The sequence below is a fragment of the Coccinella septempunctata genome, chromosome 5 (assembly GCF_907165205.1).
Source record: "Coccinella septempunctata chromosome 5, icCocSept1.1, whole genome shotgun sequence".
Taxonomy (NCBI): Eukaryota; Metazoa; Arthropoda; class Insecta; order Coleoptera; family Coccinellidae; genus Coccinella; species Coccinella septempunctata.
Window position 1 is genome coordinate 25,836,257 of NC_058193.1, and position 22,026 is coordinate 25,858,282.

The following is a 22,026-nucleotide window of genomic DNA, read 5'->3' on the forward strand; positions in this document are numbered from 1 at the left end:
GCTGGGTTTAATTTCTCTCAAAGGAAGTCCAATATATCCAGGATTTCACCAATAGTGACGAAGAAGAAATGGACAACTCCACCAGTTGTATTCTCAATGTTTTGTCATCGAGAATTTGACGATAAGTCATTAAACAGGAAATGGAGTGGTTGAAATGAAATGAGACGCTTAAAGCATTGTTATACTTAGTTCTCTAACTATCTCGAAATTTGCTTTTCGCCGCAACACCTCAGCCAAAAACGACCGTATTAAATTCAGGACAAACAGAATTTCTAATTACCTCTACTTGTAAATCACACAGGAATATTATAGTGGTGCGTCTCTATTTCTGCTCGATTACGAGACCCAGGCAGGCTGTTACTTGATATGTGTTGGCGCTTCCGAACTGTTTTATTTTACAACGTTGGCAATATGGCCACGATAAATTCGTGGACGTGTACATCATTAACACTAATTATGATAGGACCATCTGTATGGAATTGCCCCGTTGGAGAGACAAATCATCCAGGATTCATTTATTGGAGGTGGTGGATGGGAAGACTCAGTCATAGATAAAGAGTTTTTATGGCGCAGCTTTTTTTATGAAATAGATACCTATTCGATTATTTGGACATTCTACTGATGAACGGGGATTGAAACACACAATAATATTAGAAATTTTTTCAGTACCTGTACATCGTATATTGTTTTACATCTCAAGGGTGAGTCTTTGACTCGTATAAATAATTCAACAATAGATTCTTGAGGTCAAAAGAAACTCTTTTTCCCATACCATTTTTTCTGATTCGGCCCTGATGAAAAGATATAGCCATTTCAAGTTTTCATAATAAGCTGTGTCACCCTTGAAAACACAAAACTTCCTTCAGAACAACTAGCTGAATCTGTGACACTACACATGCATCTGTGGATTTTTTAAACACAGTTGTATTTAGCCAGAGTATCCAATTTCTTAAATTACACACATACTTTTTATTTCTTGAACATCAATCTACTCGAAAATGGCGCATTAATCAAGAAAATATGAAAAATACTTTTATTTTACAAAAAGTTGAAATATTCATTAGATACGTCCATCTCAGTTTCAAAAGTAGGGCTCTTGGAATTTTTGCTATTTTTATGGCACGTAATGAGAAAACTGGAAGACGTGGGTGATATCTTGTGTACTAAAAAAATTTAATAAATGAAAAACTATATTCCGAAATTAATTTCTTACGATCAAACCATTTGTGAGATATAACCCAAAAAAACATTTTCTTTATGGGTTTTCAACAGTGTGTTCTTTTAAACCGAGCTGTTTTGGAAGAAATGGTAAAGGAAGAAAGTGTCTTTTGACCTCAAAAATCTACTGTTAAAATTGACCCACCCCGTAGATCATATTTCGATGAGAGAATGATATACTGAATGCTCATGTCTGAATTATCGATTGAAAACAAATTGACGTTTTTCCTTCCATCAAGTTTTGATTCCCTAATCATGCTATGTGAAACTGGGGGCAAATTTTGCTTTTGACCAGGAGGGTTTCTCGATCAGGCCTTTTTTTCCAAGTGATTATTCTTCTGTTCCCCGGTTGTTCGAGGAATAATCACCCATATATATACCAGTTGTGAATCATTACGAAGTAAAAAAAAATGGGAAAGAAACTTTTTTTACAATTACAAATACAAAATCAACTTTGTTAACATTACAGCTTGTCAAAATTCCCAATTTTATTAGTTTTCTCGAGCTGCCATATTCACAGAAATTGAATAATGTTGTTTATAAAACAAAACCTGAAACAATTGCGGACTTGAAAACTAGTATAACTTAGAATCGAAGGTGCTAATATCAGTTGCCAAACTATAAGTATGGTCCAACAGGAATTTGTCCATCGTTTGGGATACTGTCAGGCACAAGAAGGGTGTCAGTTTGAATATTTAATTAAGTAAAGTTAGTTATTGTTCATTATTAAAGTAGGTAGTTATATCCCTAGAGTTTGAAGTTGCTACTGTAGTTTCTGTTGATGTGATTTATGTTAATTTGGAATTTTGACAAACTATCATGTTAACAAAGATAACACTAGAAGCTTCAAACTCTAAGGCTTTAAATCTAGACCGAGAGACCTTTAAAATGAGGTATCACTCGACCCCCCTTCCCATTACAAAAACTAGGGGTGGCACTCACCACCGCTCAGGGGGTGAAGCTAGAGGCAAGGTAATATACCTAAAATGTGCCCCTGTTAAAAAGTAGATGTTCCAGCATTTTTTTTTATCCCAGTACGAGAAAATGAGTTTATTTCATACTTTATGTACAGGATGGTCAAAATTGGGTGATATCTGAACTACAACTTTTTCAACCCAACGAGATAGAGAAAAACACATGGCACATTACGGTCATTTTTTTTTCGAGAATCTTAAGATGCCATCAACTGCATTCCTCTATCTTCTTTTGTTTTCGTGTTATAGGTCGAACTTTGCTCATTATCTTATCTCCGTTTCTCTTTAAGCTAGGATGATAAAATAAAAACATTAAACAGACACTTTTTTGATAGCAATCCAGTGGCGTACTATGATATACTACAGGTATATTTGCTGAGCTATAACATAAAGATGTGTTTTTTCTCATGACAAGAGTAGTTTGAAATTACTTAGACTGAGAGCAATGCATGATATATTTCTGAAATGTTAAAAAAATGGCGATTCTTTCTAAATCATCTTTAACTAATGTCTCCATAAGAAAAAACACAACATTGTGTTATAGCTCAGCAAATAAACCAGTAGGAAAAAATCATAGTACTCTACTGAATTACTATCAAAAAAGTATCTGTATAATGTTTTCATTTCAACATCCTAGCACAAACAGAAACGAAGATAATGAAATTGCCTAAATTTAAATTTTGGACTCTAACTCAGAAACAAAAGAAGATAGAGGAAAACAGTTGATGGCATTATTAGTTTCACGAAAAAAGACCACATGAATGGTACCCCGTTGGGTTAAAAAGTTGTAGTTCAGATATTACCAATTTTGTCCACCCTGTACACACTGTATATCTACCGATATGAAAACACACTGATATCTGTATATTATCATGTTCCCTATTCATTTAAAGATTTCAAATATTCCAAATTTTCCAACTTTCTTTTCCAATTCTTGAAACTTCTAAATTTCAAAAATGTGTATATCACAATCGTCAGGGGGTGATTTTCTGTGTGTCTATCGAGCCACACAGTCGCTATAGCCGCCCGGGCGTTTGGCCTTTCTGGAAATACTTGCAATATCCCCTTGATGAGATTTCTGCGAGCTCGTTTTTCGGACATAATTTCCTCCGCACAAAGCAACGGAATGATAACCGATTAAGAGAGAAAAGCGAGATCGGAAAACGGTCGGAAAAGGTGGGGCCGGAAGCGCATAACGGCTCACGGTGAAGAACAACTGGATGCAAAGCCTGATTTACGTTTTTCCTGGGACAGATTTTAATGTTATTTCGAGTCACAAATTGTTTAAATTGCGTCGTGACTCAGCCAGCAGACACTAACTGGCTCTCATTAGACTGAGCCTGGATTCACCTTATATTTATTCATATTATTGAAATGAATTTGCGAAATCTGGACTTATCCGATGGGGTAATAGAGGACACGCCCAGTGCCGGATTTAAGGGATCTGAATGACCGGCTAAGGAATAAATCAGGCAGCGATTAGGAGGTTACTGACCAAAATGGGATATAAAAATAACTCCGTTCATACGGAATCGATTAATGATATTCTCATATATTTTAAGCATTTATTCATAGCCCGGAAAATGAAAAACAAGGCAGTTAAATTTTATGGAGCCTTATAAACCTAATAAATCGGAAATTAATGAACTTTCAGACATTTTGCTCAGGCATCGTGAATTTATATGACTTCTTTGTACATGTTTTTCTTTCATTATTCGATCATTAAATTTGGACAGTCATAAATCTAAAGACACAAATACTAACTCAAAAAGATAGTATATTAGATAACTATATGTGTAGGAAGATATCGCCAATAAGAGAAAAATATGTAAAATCTTAACCAAGAAGTATAAAACGAAAAAAGAGCGTTCAGCCTTGTGATACTGTGATGTGAGGAAATCTTGTCTTTTTTCAAGAAATTTTTCAGCCAAGGTTGAAAACATTCGAAATTTTCCTTTAATTGAAAATTGAATGTCCCCGGGAATGTTGCCGAAAACCATATCAGATTAAAATGTTTCAGTCTATTTCGCATTGCACAATTTTTATGAAAAAAAAACGGTCGGTTGTCGTGATAATCGGCTAGAGTCAAAATTCTTGTTTTTTTACTGAAAAAATAAATAACGCTAGGCCATAAATGATAAGAATCACCTGGTATTTCGCTGAAGGTGAATATACACTATAAACATACATGAGTATTTTGAATACACCACTTCTGAAGCAATTCTTCATCAAGTTTTGAAGGATATCCAAAATTCGTTATATGTCCCCTGAGGAAGTCTGGAGCTAGAACAATGAATTACACTTTTTCGAGATTTTCTTCCGAGGAAGAAATAGTGATGAAAATTTTGACGAATTCGACAACGTTTCGTTATTAATATTTCTAGGATATATGATTTGATTATGAATTCAATTTTTACCCACATCGATATCATTTACTTTCAGAAGGCAGTTGAGGAGGTACTTCTTGAAGTCATAGTGCTCATCAAAATGAATTTGTTATGAAATGTGCAATGAATATTTTCTCAGACATGGTTATACGCGTTATTATATTTATCCTGACTTTAATTAAAAATATTAATCATTTCTTCTCACCATACAATTTATTTGATAAATAACTTTTTATGTTAGTTGATAAAATACCTATATGGTGATGATTTATTCCAACAAAATGTTTAGTGTAGTCCATTTCATATTCTATTGATGAAGAGCATGAGCATAACAATTTTTCATAACAATCATTATAGCTTGTGTATGAGATAGTTTCAGCAGAGATTAGGGTAATGGTAGGTACCATATAATTTGGCGTTCGCTACAAGAGCTTTGGTAAAAACCCAAGTAAAAAACCATTTCTCCCCGTGAGTGAAGTGGATTGTAAGAAATGAGAACTGTTTGCAGGATAACCTGAAATATTTGATATTGCAGGGCATCTCATACGGCAAAAATTGATCCTTTCTTCGAAGGAAAAGAAAATCCAGGCAGCCTTCTCCAAGCTACCAGAAAATTTTATCTGAAATAGATGGAAAACGGCACAAAAATGTGACATAATAAAATTTTATTCAATATGTCAGATTGGCCCAAAATTCTCGCCCAAATTAAAAACGGTTCGAAAACTCCATGTATAGCCCTAAAACCCTGCTAAAAATTATAAATGGGATTAGCGACATCTGGTTAATCATTCATAGTCCCTTCTGGTTTCACAACTAGGGCTCCCAACTGAATTCCATCCAAAAGTATACACTATTCCGTCAATAATCAGGATATTTGGATTTTACGATGCATTTGTGCAAATATGGAAAATACTTCATATCATAATATGCCCTGAAATGCACTCCCAAAGGTTCATAGCAACTTCATATATAAACCCAATAATCATGATTCATTAATTTGTCGAAGTTTGTCCGAGTCAAATAAAATTCAGTATGCAAGGCTTTTCGGATGGGCAGATTCATTTGAAATTAAAAAATAATAAAATTCCTAACAGTGACCAAAAAGCTTCCCAGAGTGACTCCTAATTCTGGAGCTGGTGAAATAATTGAATCCTCTTATAAAAAATAGGATCTCCAAATATTTCTCAAGAGAAGAGGTACCCTTGTTTGAAAACGGTACGAAGCACTGTTCTCGAGAGAGAAAGGTTTTATGATTTGATGCTTTTCAACAGTCACTGACTTTTCATCACAAAATAATTCAATTCGCCTCTTTCAAATTCAACCAGAATTTTTTAGCACTACTTATTATCTTTACCGGTTATGGTAAGGGGGCGGATATAATAAGTGAAGCTTATTGTCAGTGCAGCCATGTTTTTGTCATGCTTTCACCCCTATTATCACGTAGTGAAAAGAGAATAACAGTTAGATCCAGACAATTTGTAAATTGCATTTATATTCTGTGTTCACTTAATTAATATTCACATCTTATAGCTTATTTGTAGATCCAGAATATTCACTTGTGTTTCATATTGGAATTTACAGAAAAACAAATAGGAGACGAAGGAAGCACAATTTCATACAAATATACCCTCGAGGTATAATTGGGGAAAGCTATTCAATCGACGAAGTATTAAAATGAAAGTGTTTTTAGTTTTGAATAGCTCAAATAAATTATGTAATGATTTCTAGGTTATCGTATATTGTTACATACTGCCTTTCAGTCCTGATGGAAGGCAATCCAATTGTTCTATGAATATCAGACAATAAATGTCAGAAACGTAGACTACATTCAACTGGGTTTAATTTCTCCAAATCAAAGTCCAATATAACCAGGATTTCCCCAGTATTGATGACGAAGGAATGGACATGAATATCCCTACCACTTTTTATAAAGCTGAGACTCAGTGCATCAGTACGGTTTACTATTCAATCGAACCCTGGATCTATTTTAGTATCTGCCAATAACTCATACATGCATTTTTCAAACAGCCCATGTTCAAAGCTTTTTCAAAATTGTATGTATACTTCTAACTCATCTACCCAAGTATTTCAAACAATCCAAACTGATGGTGCCATTCTTCATCTAAAGAGATAGAAGTATATACTCCGATTAAACTGAGCCTGCGTTATGAAAAGTGTCTTGAATATTAATAGTTTAAACTTGAAAGAGCTATAACCAGAATCGAATGTTTTTCATCAAATTCACGACCTCTAACAATTTTTATTTTTCTGCAATTCATGAATTTTAGTGTTTTAATTTCGAATGTTTGCAGTACGGATCTGGTCGTTATCTCCTCTTCCGCAGTCACTTATTCGAAAGCGCGCTTTGATACTCGTAATATGCCTTTCGGGTATCCGTTCAAGTTATGATATTCCTAAATCTTCGTTTAATTCTACCGACTACTCACTTTATGAGATTGAAGTTGTTTTAAGGTCCACAGAGGAAAATTTCTTATCTTGCAGCCCCGTGTCGATATCAAAAAACTTCCCGGAATGTTCTGCATAAATCTCGAGACCGGGAGAGATAGGAAGATTGCATGTTATACCTAGAACTCTACCGCTCTTCTCAATATTTCGGATGTTCGTTTGATATCCACCTATCCTCAAGCAGAAATATTTTGACTTCCCTTCTGCTGGCTTGGAGATTTATGCGTTCCGAAGGATGTGAATATCATGTACAAGGAATAAAAAATCCCATTGTATTCCTCAAGACATAGGAAACATAGGCTCAGTATGGTCACCATAAAGGGTAGTCCAAGTAAATGATCCATCCTTTGATCCTTTCTCGTAATAACACACACTGATGTGTTGTCTTACCTATAATTTGGGAATGCAAGTAATCTCAAATGTTTCACGAATGCAATTTAAAATTTTAGATTTAGCTTTCTGAGCCTTTCACTCTCCAATAGACCGTGAAGAATTTTCGATAATGGAGATATTACGTCTTACTTTGAGCCTTCAGTTAAACATTTAATAATTTATAATTGTAATTTGGTGGAATTTTTCTTTTTTAATTTTGAGAAATTTTGACGACCTTTTTTTGTTATGTTGTTTTATGCAACTCCAGGATTGATGGACCCCCAGAACTCCTTTCAATTTATTGTTATTACCTGACTTTTTTCACTTCTTTTCTGTTTGTTTCTAATTCATCAAATATTGGACTTTTCAAATATGTAGAGAAGGTTGCTGAGATTGGACCTTCTCCTTGATTGGACTACCTACCTCGGGTTTCATAAAGTTTGATCGGAGAATCAACGATTGATTGACCAACAGACGTCAATTTGTTTTCAACCGATAATTCAAACATGATCATTCAGAATATCATTATCGCATCAAATTATGATATTTATACGTCCATTGAATTATTCTCAATTGCAACTTGTTCAATATATTCAGCAATGAGAAGGTTTCACTGATTTCATTTTAGAAATCAAGTGACTGTAAAATCGTTGATCGCACAATCAAAGTTTTATGAAACCCGCTGCTACTCTTCTAAAGCCTGCGTCATCTGCTAGTTGGTATTTTGAACATCAGGTTCTTTCATAATTTTTTTGTATTTTCGTTTTTACGAATGTTTGATCATACTTGGCGAAAATAGTTTCACTACCACAGTTAGTTCAATTTATATTTTTCTTTATACGCCGTTGAAAGTTCAGTACCTATTTGAACTTGTCAGAAGCTGTGTCTCTGATTTTCTGAAGATACAAATGGGCTGAAACATGTCAAAAGGCGAACAATAAAATAATAACAGAAGGTGATGAGCCTTTCTTATCTCATGAAGTTTTATAATGTTACACTGATGCCAAAGTTGGTTGTAAATTCGGCTTCTGAGGTTTTTCCTACACTTCGAACGATGACGATTATTTTTACTTGAAGTTTTCAACTATTATGGTTTGAGTGCCATACCACATCAGAGTCCTTCCTCCAATATAATTTTGGTGGCTTATTCATCCAGCTATATTGTTTTGACGAGACCGCCATCGATTAAAACTATCCCCAAGTACCGTAAACCATCCAGCAATCGGCGCAGAAGTCAGTCTTTGTTCTCCGAAATTAAAATTGTTCGCCATTCGTCATCTCGTGATTGTTTCAGTCGTTTCAGGGCTGCAAATTAGCCGGGAACAAATCATGTTTAATTGGATCAATGGTCTTCCGGCGCGTTTTACTTACTCACTTCACACTTAAATCAAATTTATGGTTAAACTTAATTTTGTTCCCCCGGACTTCATAGTGTTTAATTCTTACCCGTTATTTGTTTTATGGTACTTCCCAGAGCTGAATGAGCACGGCTTCGAATGACTTTTCAAACTCAGGCATGTTTTATTCCGGTCTAGAAAATACGCAGGGGGTATTTTCGTAGGTTATATGTTCAATAATTATCGCCGAACTTTGCGGGGGTTTGTCGGTCTCCGAACACGGGAACAGCTCCCAACGTGGAAATTTGGAATCATTGAAATGAAACTGATTTTGCGGATCGCTTAACACCAGAGGTGATTTCTTACCTTGTACAAACTTTGATTTAGGTCCTTTTGCATGTAAATTACAGCCTTTTATACTGTTTCACTCTTTTTAGTGTTTTAAAGTTATATTCAGCAGACTCGAAGAAACTCACGAAAAACGTAGTAGATTTGACTGGTTTCCTTTTTTATTGTTGACATAGCCATTGAGTTTTGAAAAAACTAGTTTCCAAATCTGTTATTCATCTTATTCGGTGGAGGTGTTTGATGATGGGAAAAATCTTCATGTCTACTCCAAATTTTCTTTATTGAAATCGCTACATATGTTTCACAAAAATAGAGTCATCTTCAGGCTTATGTTGAAAATTTTAAATCAAAATTATTTTTCAAGAAATTTTTGTGAGGGTCGAAACATATGTCGCTATTTTAATAAAGAAAATTTGAAACAGACATGAAGATTTCTTTTCCATTATCAAAAACTAGTTTGCTTAACACTCAATATTGAAACTGAAGAATTGAAACAATAATAATTAACGAATGAAGAGAGATTTTGGGACGGAAATAAAAGATTCACAAAACGCTTCCGAGAGTGTCGTTCATAATTTCAGTAAAAGTTCCCTCATAAAAATAGTAAACATTTTCAAATGTCAGATTTCCATACTTTCGTGTTAATTCCTGTGATGTTGACCTACAGACGCTTATCAGCAGGGATTTTCTTAATCTAACAGTTTGAAGATGATAACAATGCACTTTTCCAAACATCCCCGTTCCTGTAGTACCTCTAATCGTATTTTTTTCTTTATGAAAGATATAAATAAGAAAATTCAGTCTGAAGCAATATTACATACTCCCAACCTTTTTGGATCAAGAGGGTGATGAGGGCGAGGAGCTTAGCCATACATGCAAAAGGTCAAGGTCAATGTAGAATCTCAGTTTAATGTTTCATCTTTACTTTGGTTCTGAAAGATTTTAAATGTGTAATAAAGAAGTTATTGGTTGACTTGGAACCATATCTCTACATAATTGAGTGTTTTTATGATGTCTGTGATCTCGTCTGTGATTAAGTTATCTTGCTTTTTTTCCAACTGACTTGTGTAAACATTGTACTATGTAAAACATCAATAAATATCTATCTATCTATCTATCTATCTATCTCATAACCATATATCTCAAAAACGTTTGGTGGTAGAAAAATTTGCTGTGGGCGAAATTTGTACAGGGTGGGCAAAATTGGTGATACTACAACTTTTTCAACCCAAGGAGATAGAGGAAAATGGATGGCATATTACGGTCGTTTTTTTTCGCCATCAACTGCATTCCTCTATCTTCTTCTGTTTTCGAGTTATAGGTTATAGGTCAAAATTGAAATTTCAACTTTGGCCATTATCACCGTTTCTGTTTAAGCTAGGACGTTGAAATGAAAACTGTATAATACAGACACTTTATTGATAGCCGTCCAATGATTTTTTTCAACAGGGATATTTGCTGAGCTATAACATAAATTTGTTGTTTTTTTTTTCATGAAAACAGTAGTTTAAAATCACTTGGAAAGACTGAGGGCAATGTATGATATATTTCTGAAACGGAAAATAAATGGCGATTCTTTCTGAGTCATTTCAAACTACTGTTTTCATGAAAAAAAACAAGACTATATGTCATAGCTCAGCAAATAAACCTGTAGAAAAAAATCATAGTATGCCACTGGATTGCTATCAACAAAGTGTCTAGCACAAACAGAAACGGAGATAATGGCCAACGTTGAAATTGCCCAAATTTCAATTTTAGCCTATGACTCAAAAACAAAAGAGGATAAAAGAATGCAGTTGATGGCATTATTAGTTTCTCGAAAAAGGACCACATGAATGGTACATTCATTTTCCTCTATCTCGTTGGGTTAAAAAGTTGTAGTTCAGGTATCAGCAATTTTGCCCGCCCTGTACAAAATGTTATGCTCTACAACTTTTATAATGAATGCAAAAATGATTCGAAGCCCAGGAGAGGAGATGGTTCCAAAAACACTCATTTTGTGACCTTGATGGTCAATTTTTATTGTTTTTGCTTCGGTTTTACTTCAATCATTGCTTTAAAATAAGAAAAACAAGTGATATTTTTTTTCGCGAGTTTTGCTCCCTCCCACACATTTTCGTCAAGCTTAAATTGTCAGATTAAGAGAATATGTACTTTTCAACATGTAATTAACCACATATATCTTAATCTGACACGCTCGAGTATGTACAATGATCGTTTGTTTTTACTATTTTGACAGGCTGTCCTAGTCAATTCCCCTTATATACATGTATAATTTGTTATAGAGATACTCTACAGGATTTATAAGTTTGATTCGCTCGAGTAAATTCCGAATTTCTTCCATGGGTTCATCAACTATAAAGTTGAATATCAACATCCATCGAAAATGGCTTTATGATCATTGTTGCAAATTGGCGAATGCGTCATTCAATAATTTCACATTCAATATATCGGGAAATAATTCCAAAATCCACCATTCAATATGATTGAATGTCACAGAGACTCAATTTAGAAAGAAGGGCCTAGGGAACTAAGAAGAAAGTATATAAATTGGGATACAAACTCAGTAGATAATAAGGGATCTTTTATAAATTTACTTCTAATTTTTGAGTAAATGATCTAATTGAAAATTCAATAAGGAATATAATCCTCAATTATTTTTGTACAAGAAAAGTACCCTGAAAAATATTTGACGAGCATTTCATTTCTAGAAAAATTAATTTTGATCGTTTCATCGATTTCTTGTCATTCTAAAAACGAGTTTGATTTTATTCGAAATCTGATTCGCTCTGATCCATAGGCACCCATTTCTGTCGAATCAGTTCGTCCCCGAAGGGATCCACGTTTTCGTCGGACTTCTTCCTAGAGCAAAACGATCCAGAGCAGACCGTATGTCCGGTCCAAACTATGATTGGATTCCATTTCTTTGTAATACATACAGCAGTGACTTGGGGGGTGGGAAGTATACGTACGATAGGGACGAGTTACGATGTTTACCTCAGGGATCAGAACGCGGGACCAAGCCAGGACTGTTCCCGACTGATGACCAGATAGCCTCTTGTTTATGGGACGGCTTAAACTATGTCCGGTCTAACGGACCTCATATACAATGCTATCTACAGATCCCTTCGGAACTAACCGCCCAACGCCGCTCCACTAACTTGTCGCCCCTTAGGGGACACAACTTATGTCGTTTTTCACGTCTTATCCTTTTTAGCCGATATATTTCGAACGGGACGCACTCAATGTTTCATGGCTTTACAGTACGTCAATTGCAGGTGAAATACGAAATGATTTCTGTTGAACGAATTGTTTCACTTGTTTTCGCTGTAAATACACTGCGCAAAAAAATTAACGCATATTATGGAAATCTCAAATTTATTCTACAACTGAAGGTGTTATCAAAGATAATTATTTTTATCAGAATTATGCATGCATATGTTATCCACTTTCAACGGTTTTCTTCAATACAGATGTTTTTTCCTAGCAGGAATAAAAAAAGATGATAATATCAGATTTTGAATGTATTGGCTCCATTCTAAAATCAGTTGTTCTCGATCAATTCTAGTGATCAATAGTTTTTTTTTTCGTTTGATTTTCTAAACTCGATCGCTATGCAACGCGAAACACGCAATTTGACCCAAGAGGAATGTGCCCAAGCGGTAGTTTTGCGAGAAGAAGGGTGGACATACACAAGAATTGCAGAAAGGTTTGGAGTTTCCCATACAAGTGTGTCCAGAATGTTGCAGCGATTCAGGGAGACAGGTATGAATGTCCGAAGACCAGGACAGGGTAGACCACGGGTAACAACTGCCATTCAAGAACGTTACTTGAGAGTTTCTTCGTTGAGACAACGGTTTGCAACCGCTCGCCTCCTTCAAATTCAGCTTGAGCAAACTCATGAGGTGCAAATTAGCACACAGACAAAAAGAAATCGCCTCAGAGAATATGATTTAAGGCCTCGTGTCGCGGCAAGAGGCCCAGCTCTTACCCCAGCCCATCGAAGGGCGCGTTTGGATTTTGCGAAAGAGCATATCCATTGGGAAGAGACCGATTGGGAAAGAGTTCTCTTCACAGATGAGTCTAGATTCTGCCTCTACCATTGTGATCGACGTTTCCTTGTATACAGACGTCCACATGAAAGATATGCTCAGTGCAATTTCCTGAATTCTACTGGTTTCGGGGGAGGATCGATTATGGTATAGGGTGGAATATCTTTGACTGCTCGCACAGACCTAGTGGTCGTTGATAATGGAGCTATGAATGCTGATGAGTATATAAGGAACATTCTTGAAGAGCATGTAGTGTCATTTGCCCCATACATTGGTGAAAATTTCATTTTTATGGACGATAATGCCAGACCCCCTCGTGCGCGCATCGTTCAGGAGTAGCTTGAAGAGGTTGAAGTCTCTCGAATAGAATGGCCAGCAAGAAGTCCAGATCTCAATCCGATTGTGCAGGTTTGGGACAACCTCAATAGAAGGCTGAGAAGTTCAGAAAATCATCCAGCTACTCTTAATGACTTAGGAATCCAACTCGGAGAAATCTGGGAAGGATTAGATCAGAACATTCTAAGATCACTCATTTTGAGTATGAACCGTCGTTGCCGAGCTGTAATTAACGCAATGGATGGAAATACCAAGTATTAAATCACTTATCAGCATTTCAGTATTTTGAAAATTGTTCATTTCTCTTCTTTCACATAAGATTCGGTGAAATCCTGAATTTTTATTCCATTTAATGTGTCTTGTTTCGTTCAAAACCTTCCCGAGAGAACATAAAAAATAAGTTATAAAGTCAATGTAGAGTTAACTTTCATTAAAATTGAGATTTTCAGAATGTGCTTTAATTTTTTTGCGCAGTGTATTTGTGTACTTCATGATTTGTTCGTAGCATATTAATTATCATCCTAATATATAAAAGAACTTCGCCAATTTCGTAAATACATATTTCATAACTCAATATCAACTGAGGTGATTTTATGCAACTTGATTTGTTGGATTTTTCTAAGCCTGAAAATATTATAATAAAAAACATCAAATTTTGGAGAATTGGATTACCTTTGAATAAGTCAATTTGTTGTCACTCAAGAAATTTCCATCAACCAAATTTATGCAACGGAACACGTTTAGTGCTGAAACATCTCGAAAGTTATTAGGTCCTTTCGTTTGCATAAAAAGTGTAACACTTTTCTACACTCTATTTCATTTACACCAGTGTAGAGAAAGTGTATGTAGTTTATCTACACATAGTCGAAAGGAGATGTAGATAAACTACACCTCCTCTACACTGGTGTAAATTCAATCAGCAAACGAATACTAAAGTCGACTAAGTCGAGTGTAGAAAAGTGCTACACTTTTTTTTACCGATGGAATTTTGAAGTGAAATTTCAGAATCTGATGATACTCCATAAGATCTTCAACATGAGGTGTCGCAATCCAAGATAGCTCTGTATGGCGAACTCACAGAGGGAGTCCATACTCCCATACAGAGGGGGGAAACCAGGAGGCCAGTATAAGCGGTTTAAGGATATACTACATCAATCCCTAAAATCAGTTAATGCCAATCATAAGTGGGAACAACTAGCGTTAGACAGGCCACAGTGGAGGTCTTTGGTACACAGTTATAATGGAGACTCGAGAAGGATACAGCGTCGGCCAGATCTGGTTGATGACCATTGCCCGGAGTGTAGAAGGATCTGTAGGTCAAGGTTGGGTCTCTTCAGTCACAGGAGGGCACACAGTCGCAAGTAGCCCTAAGAAATTATAAAAGTTTGATCGCACCGATAGTTTTGTTTTTGAATCTTTTTGCAGATTCATTCTCGATAACGGGATATATGAATGAATCTTTTACTGCTCCACATTTTCATATGGATTGAAAATCTTGATCTTCAGCCACAGGAGGGCATACAGTCGCAATTAGTCCTAAGACTAATGTCTGTTCGCACCGTTTTTTCTGTTATCTTTTTATATATTTATTCCCGGTTAACGGGATGCAGCAATGAATGGATGAATGACAAGGGGTTATGCTCACCCCTGTTAGGGCGATGTGAAAAACTGAAACGTTTTTCCACCTCGAATCAGAAATTGACGGTCGAAGCAATTTCCCATATTTCCATTTTGAAGTCGGAAAATCGAGTGTGTTATATCTTCTATCGACCACACTGCATATATCCTTGGATAAATATAATGTGATTCTTCAGGATGATTATACCTTGAACACAATATTCAAGAAGACCATCGCAGCAAACTCAAATCCACAGTTATGAGTACTGGATAATGCAAAGCAGAACCTTAAATGAATCTCGCGATTAAGTAGGCTGAAAGAAAACGCCTAAGGCTGGAGGCTTGACGCCGCCGGATCATAGTCGCCCGTGTAATTACCTCCCTGAGTTTCAATTAAAGGGACCAACAAATCAAACCGCGAGATCCCCTCCTCGAGCCCCTTTATGTTCCCCAATCCCCTGAAATATTAGCCCCGAATTGCTGAATGGCAATAGAAAGGTAATTGGACGAATAAAAAGTATATAGTCATAAATAACCGGATCTTCGCTGAAATCATCCTGGACTAAAGACTTCCTGACACCTTTGTGAATAATGTGTTTAATGAGTTTGAGTTCCATTTGCTGACTGGAGTCGTTTCATTCCTTGGCGTTATTGAGTGGGGGTGAGAGGTCTGTCCAACAGATCAGAACGAGTTTGGAATATAATGCTCCAGCAGATTATAAGCCAGTATCTGCTTCGAAGTTATCATTAGCAGTTTGGCAATATTTTAAAAAATTCCATGCTAAATAAACGCTGTACTTCTACTTTTATAATTTGTGGTTTTCTCTTTCGAATTTGTGAAAATGCGTATCTTATTTTGCTAATAATCTCTAAGGAATTTTACTTAGAATGTTTTCATGACGAAAATAACCCTGCTAATAATGTGATGGTACACGCAAGGCCTTGAAAATTCTAAAGCCTACTTGACGATGAATTTTTCAGTACGCACGTTGTATGCTAGGTGATGTGAAACTTTCAGATGTAAGAGGAATACAGATAGACTGAAACGATCCATCAATCACCTTCCATTGAAATTTATGAGACGCAATACATTTATCTGCTCGCGTGAAACAAAGTTCGTTATAGAAGTCATATATTTGTGAGAAGGCCATATTAAACTTTACAAAGATGCTTCAGTGAGCACATCATTTTTCTTGTTGTAGTAGGGGTAGCAACTACAACTTTCACTTTTCCCCATGCAAGTGTGGTTTAGCTGGAAATCGTAAAAATCATTATTCACCACTTAAGCCGGTTAAGGTAAGGGAGAACATATGGCTCCACTGTTTCTTGAAGGTAACGCAGCGCTGTCATGTTACCTCGAATAAAGACTAAAGGTGTGTACTTCCATGTGCAATAGCACTCCATAACATAACACCTACTGTCCGGTGTACATGACGCTCAACATCAAAATGAGGTTCACGTCTTTCGTCGTCTTACCCTTCTTCGGCCATCATGTGCACCCAAGGAGAATTGAGATGAGAGACCTGATGCCATTCCATATTCCCATGTTGCCGTTCTCTGCACCACTGTAATCGTTGCCGTCTTTCCTCAACCGTAAGAGGTACCTAACACAAAATGGGGTCGATAATGCTGCAGTGCAAAAGACCTTATACGGCAGTTAACCATTCGGACAGTTACAGCATGGCCCTGTTTCCCTAACCACTCATAAGCCAAAGATCGAGTTGTCGCAAATCGGTCTCTAATGGTCCTAAGTCTCAGACACCGATCTTGAACTTCATTTGTGCCCGATTTTGGGTTTTATCAAACCACGCTTACCGACATTTCATAACTGTAGTTGGATTTCTGTTCGTACGGTTAGCGGTTTCTCGAAATGACAACCCCAGCTTCGGTAGACCAAAAATTCGACCTTTTTCAAATTCACTTAGCTGACTCTAGGCATTTTAAAAACAACTAAACATCGACTTTGGTTCTTTTCGAACAGGTGGTTTGTTGTGAAATTCAAAAAATTTGCAAAAAACGACTACAATATTCAAGTAATAAAGAATGTTTTTATGAAAAAACCTTCAACGATTTTTTTTCCACATTTTAATCATTCACTCCTTGCTATACTATCTTGAACAGCTCCTTCTGGATGTTGAAGTTTCTTTGTCAGTTAGTATATATTTCATGTATACATTGTACATTTGGATCTGATTGAAATATTAAGACAACATGGATTTAATCAGCATCACTCATTCAGAAAAGATTCCGAGTAACGAATCTTGACACTTCGTTCGTTATAGTGCCTCGCTTGCGATAACCTCGCTTGTTCATAACCAAATCCAAACATAGAGTAGTACTCTTGAACTGTCCGCTTTTAATGCATAGGACCACATCAAAGACGGCGTTGCAGCGAAGAGTTAAGTCCTTCTACATATGCGAAAGGGACTTAATCCGCTGGATGTCATCAGAGATGGGATTTGATGAAGGTAATCAGCGCAATATGAGGATGAAATGGTGAATAATTCAAGTGAAGCTTTGTAAAGCTTTCTGGTTCCGCAGCTCTGTTAGACGACGGTAATCTTTACGTTTCAACTCTGTCTTCGACTGCAGCAATTTTCCCTTATATTTCTTTTATATGACAGAGAACCAATAACAACATAACACTGTTTTGAAACTGTGGTTCAGGCTTGATGCACCTTAAATCCTGGAGCAATTCTGTCGTATTCCCAAAAAATACAGACTGTTTTCAGAGGTGAAATTTTTTGGGGAAAGGCATATAAAAATTAAACATAGCACCAAAAACTGCCCATAAAAAATTGCAATAGCTCTGCTATTATCCCCCAATGTTGCAATTTCATGAAATTTTGATCGGATGAATCATGAATCAAACAATAAGCAACACTTTGTGATTATTTTTTTTCTTCTTCACTGAATCCGTTTGAAAGAAGTATTCATATAAAAATTGAACTTGACATGATATTAGTTTATGGTGAATGTAAAATGTAAAATGTCAAAAAGAAAGGCCTATAACATCTCTAATGTGGTTGAGTTCTGGCCATTTGAAAAACTTGTTGTATCGTGAAAGAAAAGGTGCACATAAACAGTAATTCTATTAATAAATCTGGCAAGACTGTGCGGTCGTCAAACTAATGGCAATAACTTTGAACTCGAATGTACATCTTATGGGATGATTGTGATTGTGTCTTTTGTATGCATGTACGTCAATATTGTAATATTGACTTTTAAATTCTCTTTTCATTTTTATTACATTGTTTCCAACATTCCATAGAATAGGGCCCATATTACAAGGTAATGTGAAAAATAAATAAGATTTATTGACAAACAAGGGTTTATTTTATCCATATATTCGAATTCACTATTTTGAAAGCTATTTTTTGGTGAATTGGTTTGTTTTGATCAGTTTTTCTTCTAGATTGTAAGGTTTAACTGGCCCTACATCAGATATGTTCTTGTCACTACGTCTTCTCTAGATTTAATTCATATGCAAAAGTTCCATTTTTTTAAATATCAACAATATTAAGGTCTGCATCGCACTAGCCACAAATAACCACACAAGGTGCCAACGAAAAGATCATCCCGTCGAAGAACAATGAATTCTGACCATGTGGATTTGGCCGTATTTGACCTCTCTGCAGTACCACAAGCACTACCTCGATGGAAACAGAATTGAGGGACCTAATTAAATGCTAGTAGGACCCTGAAACTATCGATGATATTCCTGTTCGATCTAGCAGGCAACCAAATCAATTTCTCTTAATAACTACCAGAACAATTAATCCAATCGTTTGAAACACAATACCAAAGTATCAGTCAAGTTGTCTCTCTTTGACCATATACAAACATGTAGATGTCAGAACTGCATTTTGCAATCGACGAGTCAACATAGATATCATAGACGAAGATTCATGCTGAAAAAAGCTGATGCAGATACGTTCGTGTCCGGGAATCAAAATTGATTCAGAATGTTGTTGATATCTTTTTCTATTATTGAAACTACTTTGTTCTCTTTGAACCAGTGATGCCATTTTTCTGAAGAAATGAGTCACACAACTTGAAGTAGTTTCAGAAATATCTGAGGATAAGAGGGGTCCACATCGTTTCAATTTTTAATGGTCAGTTCAAAAAGATAAAATGAATATCTTACGTCAAAAACCACTAATTTATATGGAGTTTTCATTATAATTCAATTCAGTTCGTCATCTTGGAAAGTCAGAATTTTTTTTATTCGTTAAACAAAAACAAAAAATAAAAAAATAGAAACATATATTCATTCATGTTATTAACTTTCCGAGGTGCAACTACCTCTTCTATGAATTTTCACATGAAAAAATTTATCGAAAAGTCTCGCCATTGGCTACAATTTTTATCCTGGTGCAATTGAAAAAAGACGTTCGTTAAGTGCTGCCATCTTTTCGACGAAGGTGGAAACTATTGTAATATTCGTAACTTCTACTTATCGTTCAAGTGTTCTGGCAACACCCCACATTCTGAGAGTCTTTTCCCCTTTACTTTACGCCTTATACGGATGGCAAGTCCCGTGGTATAAACTCCTCTCAACAAATTTCAAGAGACTGACAACTACTGAGATAGCAGTTATTACAGCTGGTAGAGATAATTCATTTCCTTCATGAACTTCGCACAATGCCAATTTCCAAAAACATAGGACTAGAGAAAACACTTGTTTTTCGACTGTTTGGACTCGTTCTTGTCCAGAAAAGAATACCATCCCTGCGGCCTTTTAATGAATCGAAGGTGGCCACGATAAACTGAAATACTTAACTGCAAATAGAAAAACTTTGTTACTAATAACGTTTATAGGTTTACGACTCCGTGTTAAAGGGACATGAGCGTACGGACCAAATAATGCAAACAATTTACACAAAAGTGGACGCTCTATTCGTCCTTTCATCCCCCGTGACGTGAACTTCTCCCGCAGGCACTGTAAGTTCCCATACCCTACAATAATCGAGGGAAGGTTTTGTCTTGGTCAGAATTAGGGGACATTGGTCTCTATTTTACTGCAGGTCGGATATTGGACGAACCACATGTCGCATAACTCGAGCATGTTCTTACCTGGGAGTTTCATCACGATAACTTTGTATTAGGGACTTTCGGGCAAAGCCTATCCCGAAAGTATTAAACGATATATTGTTTCGATTTGTTCTGGGCCAGTCGGTGGATATAATAACGTGAAAAAAGGGTCAACGGGGACGATTCGCTACGAAGCAAGCCAAATTTGTTTTCTATCTTGGCAGTTGTGGGATAATACGACCAAATCTTCATTTATGTTTGAATGTTATCGATATGAACAGGGATACCCATTGCAATGGCCCTAGATACTCAATTAACAATAAATTTTTCATCAATTGAAATTCTTGGCCGAAGTATCTAAGAATTATCTCCAAGAGAAATCAACACTGGATTATGAACTCTAGTTGAAAATGCTTTCTATATGAATTTTCGAACCACTTTGTATTGGAATAGAAGAAGAAAAACTGATGGCATATTTTCTATGTGACTAATATGAATCTGACGAAGATTTTTCATTGAAAAATTTTCATCTAAAAAAAATTTTTTTGCAGGCACTTTTTTTATTTGTCTTTTTTATTTGTCTAATTTGAAGATGTCAGGCCCAGTTGCACAATTCAATTCCGAGCCGATTCAAATCTAAAGTCAGCTTGTACTTGAATTGTACAACTATGCCTCAGCATATAAACCCTGCCATTTTGAGAATATGACAAGGCAAAATGTAAAACTTGAGAAATTAAATAATTAAAGAAAATTTCAAGATCTTAGGCTGAGGAGTTAACAGAAACTGTCTTATCGTACTCTAAACCTCAAATATAGCTAGCTGATGAAAGACGAAGTTTCAGTGATATTGTTAAAAACTGAGTGAAGCCCCCCTTCGATCTTTCTCTAGTCGACGCTCCTTACCAGCTCTGGTGGCCACATATAGTACCCCGATTCTGCGGTGCGCTAATTGAACGAAGCAGCAGCCCCACTCTCAGTGTTTTTCAGAAGCGAAAAACTACACATTAACACATTTTTCTTATCATTCTCTTTGTTAACTCTGTGGAATTCACTTCTCATCGTTCACATTTAGATTTGTAACACCTCTTCCCTAGTTCATCTCATCAAATTAACATTATTTCAAGTCTTCTCAGTCAATTCTACTCATTGTAACTTGTACTCTCATGATACATTCTCACGTTCATTCATCTTGCTCGATATACAAGTTAGTTTTCAGCCTGTTGCACTTCTCGAAATCAACGATTAGTGGTTTCTCTCTTAGTACTCTCGATTTGCACCACTCATAATTTATCAATTGTATTTTCTGTTTTTCTGATGGACCTTTTAATCGTGCTCACTTGTGAGCAGTCCGTATCAATTTTCATTGATTGCTCTGTCACTGTTAACGCTTTGTTAATTTTGAATTTATTGAACTTCTCAAAATCTAAGTATGACCTGAAGTTTCTTCTCATTTGAACTGCTCAGGATTATCTCTCATTTTAGGTGAAGATAATGTCTCTTTGAGTCTATAGATGTTGTTAATTTTTGTTTTTTATTACTGTATTAGCTTCATGCAGGTGACTTATTCATTTTATGATTGTGAACGATATACAATAAATGTTTTTATAAGATCTCCAACTCAATTATCTTGTCAAACAGTCCACTACTCTTTTTCGACATAATCATAACACCCTCAATTTTTAACAGATATTCTAATGAGGGATGGAAAGATTGGGTTTTCCAACCACTTAATAATATGTATCTATCTATTCTTTGATATAATTTGAAATGGTCATTGCAAGTTTAATTTCAAGTTTAACACTATCTTATTCTAATGAGCATTATCTGCAGACAATATCCTTGAAACAAACTAAAAATTAGAGACTATATGAATATAAGCCGACGA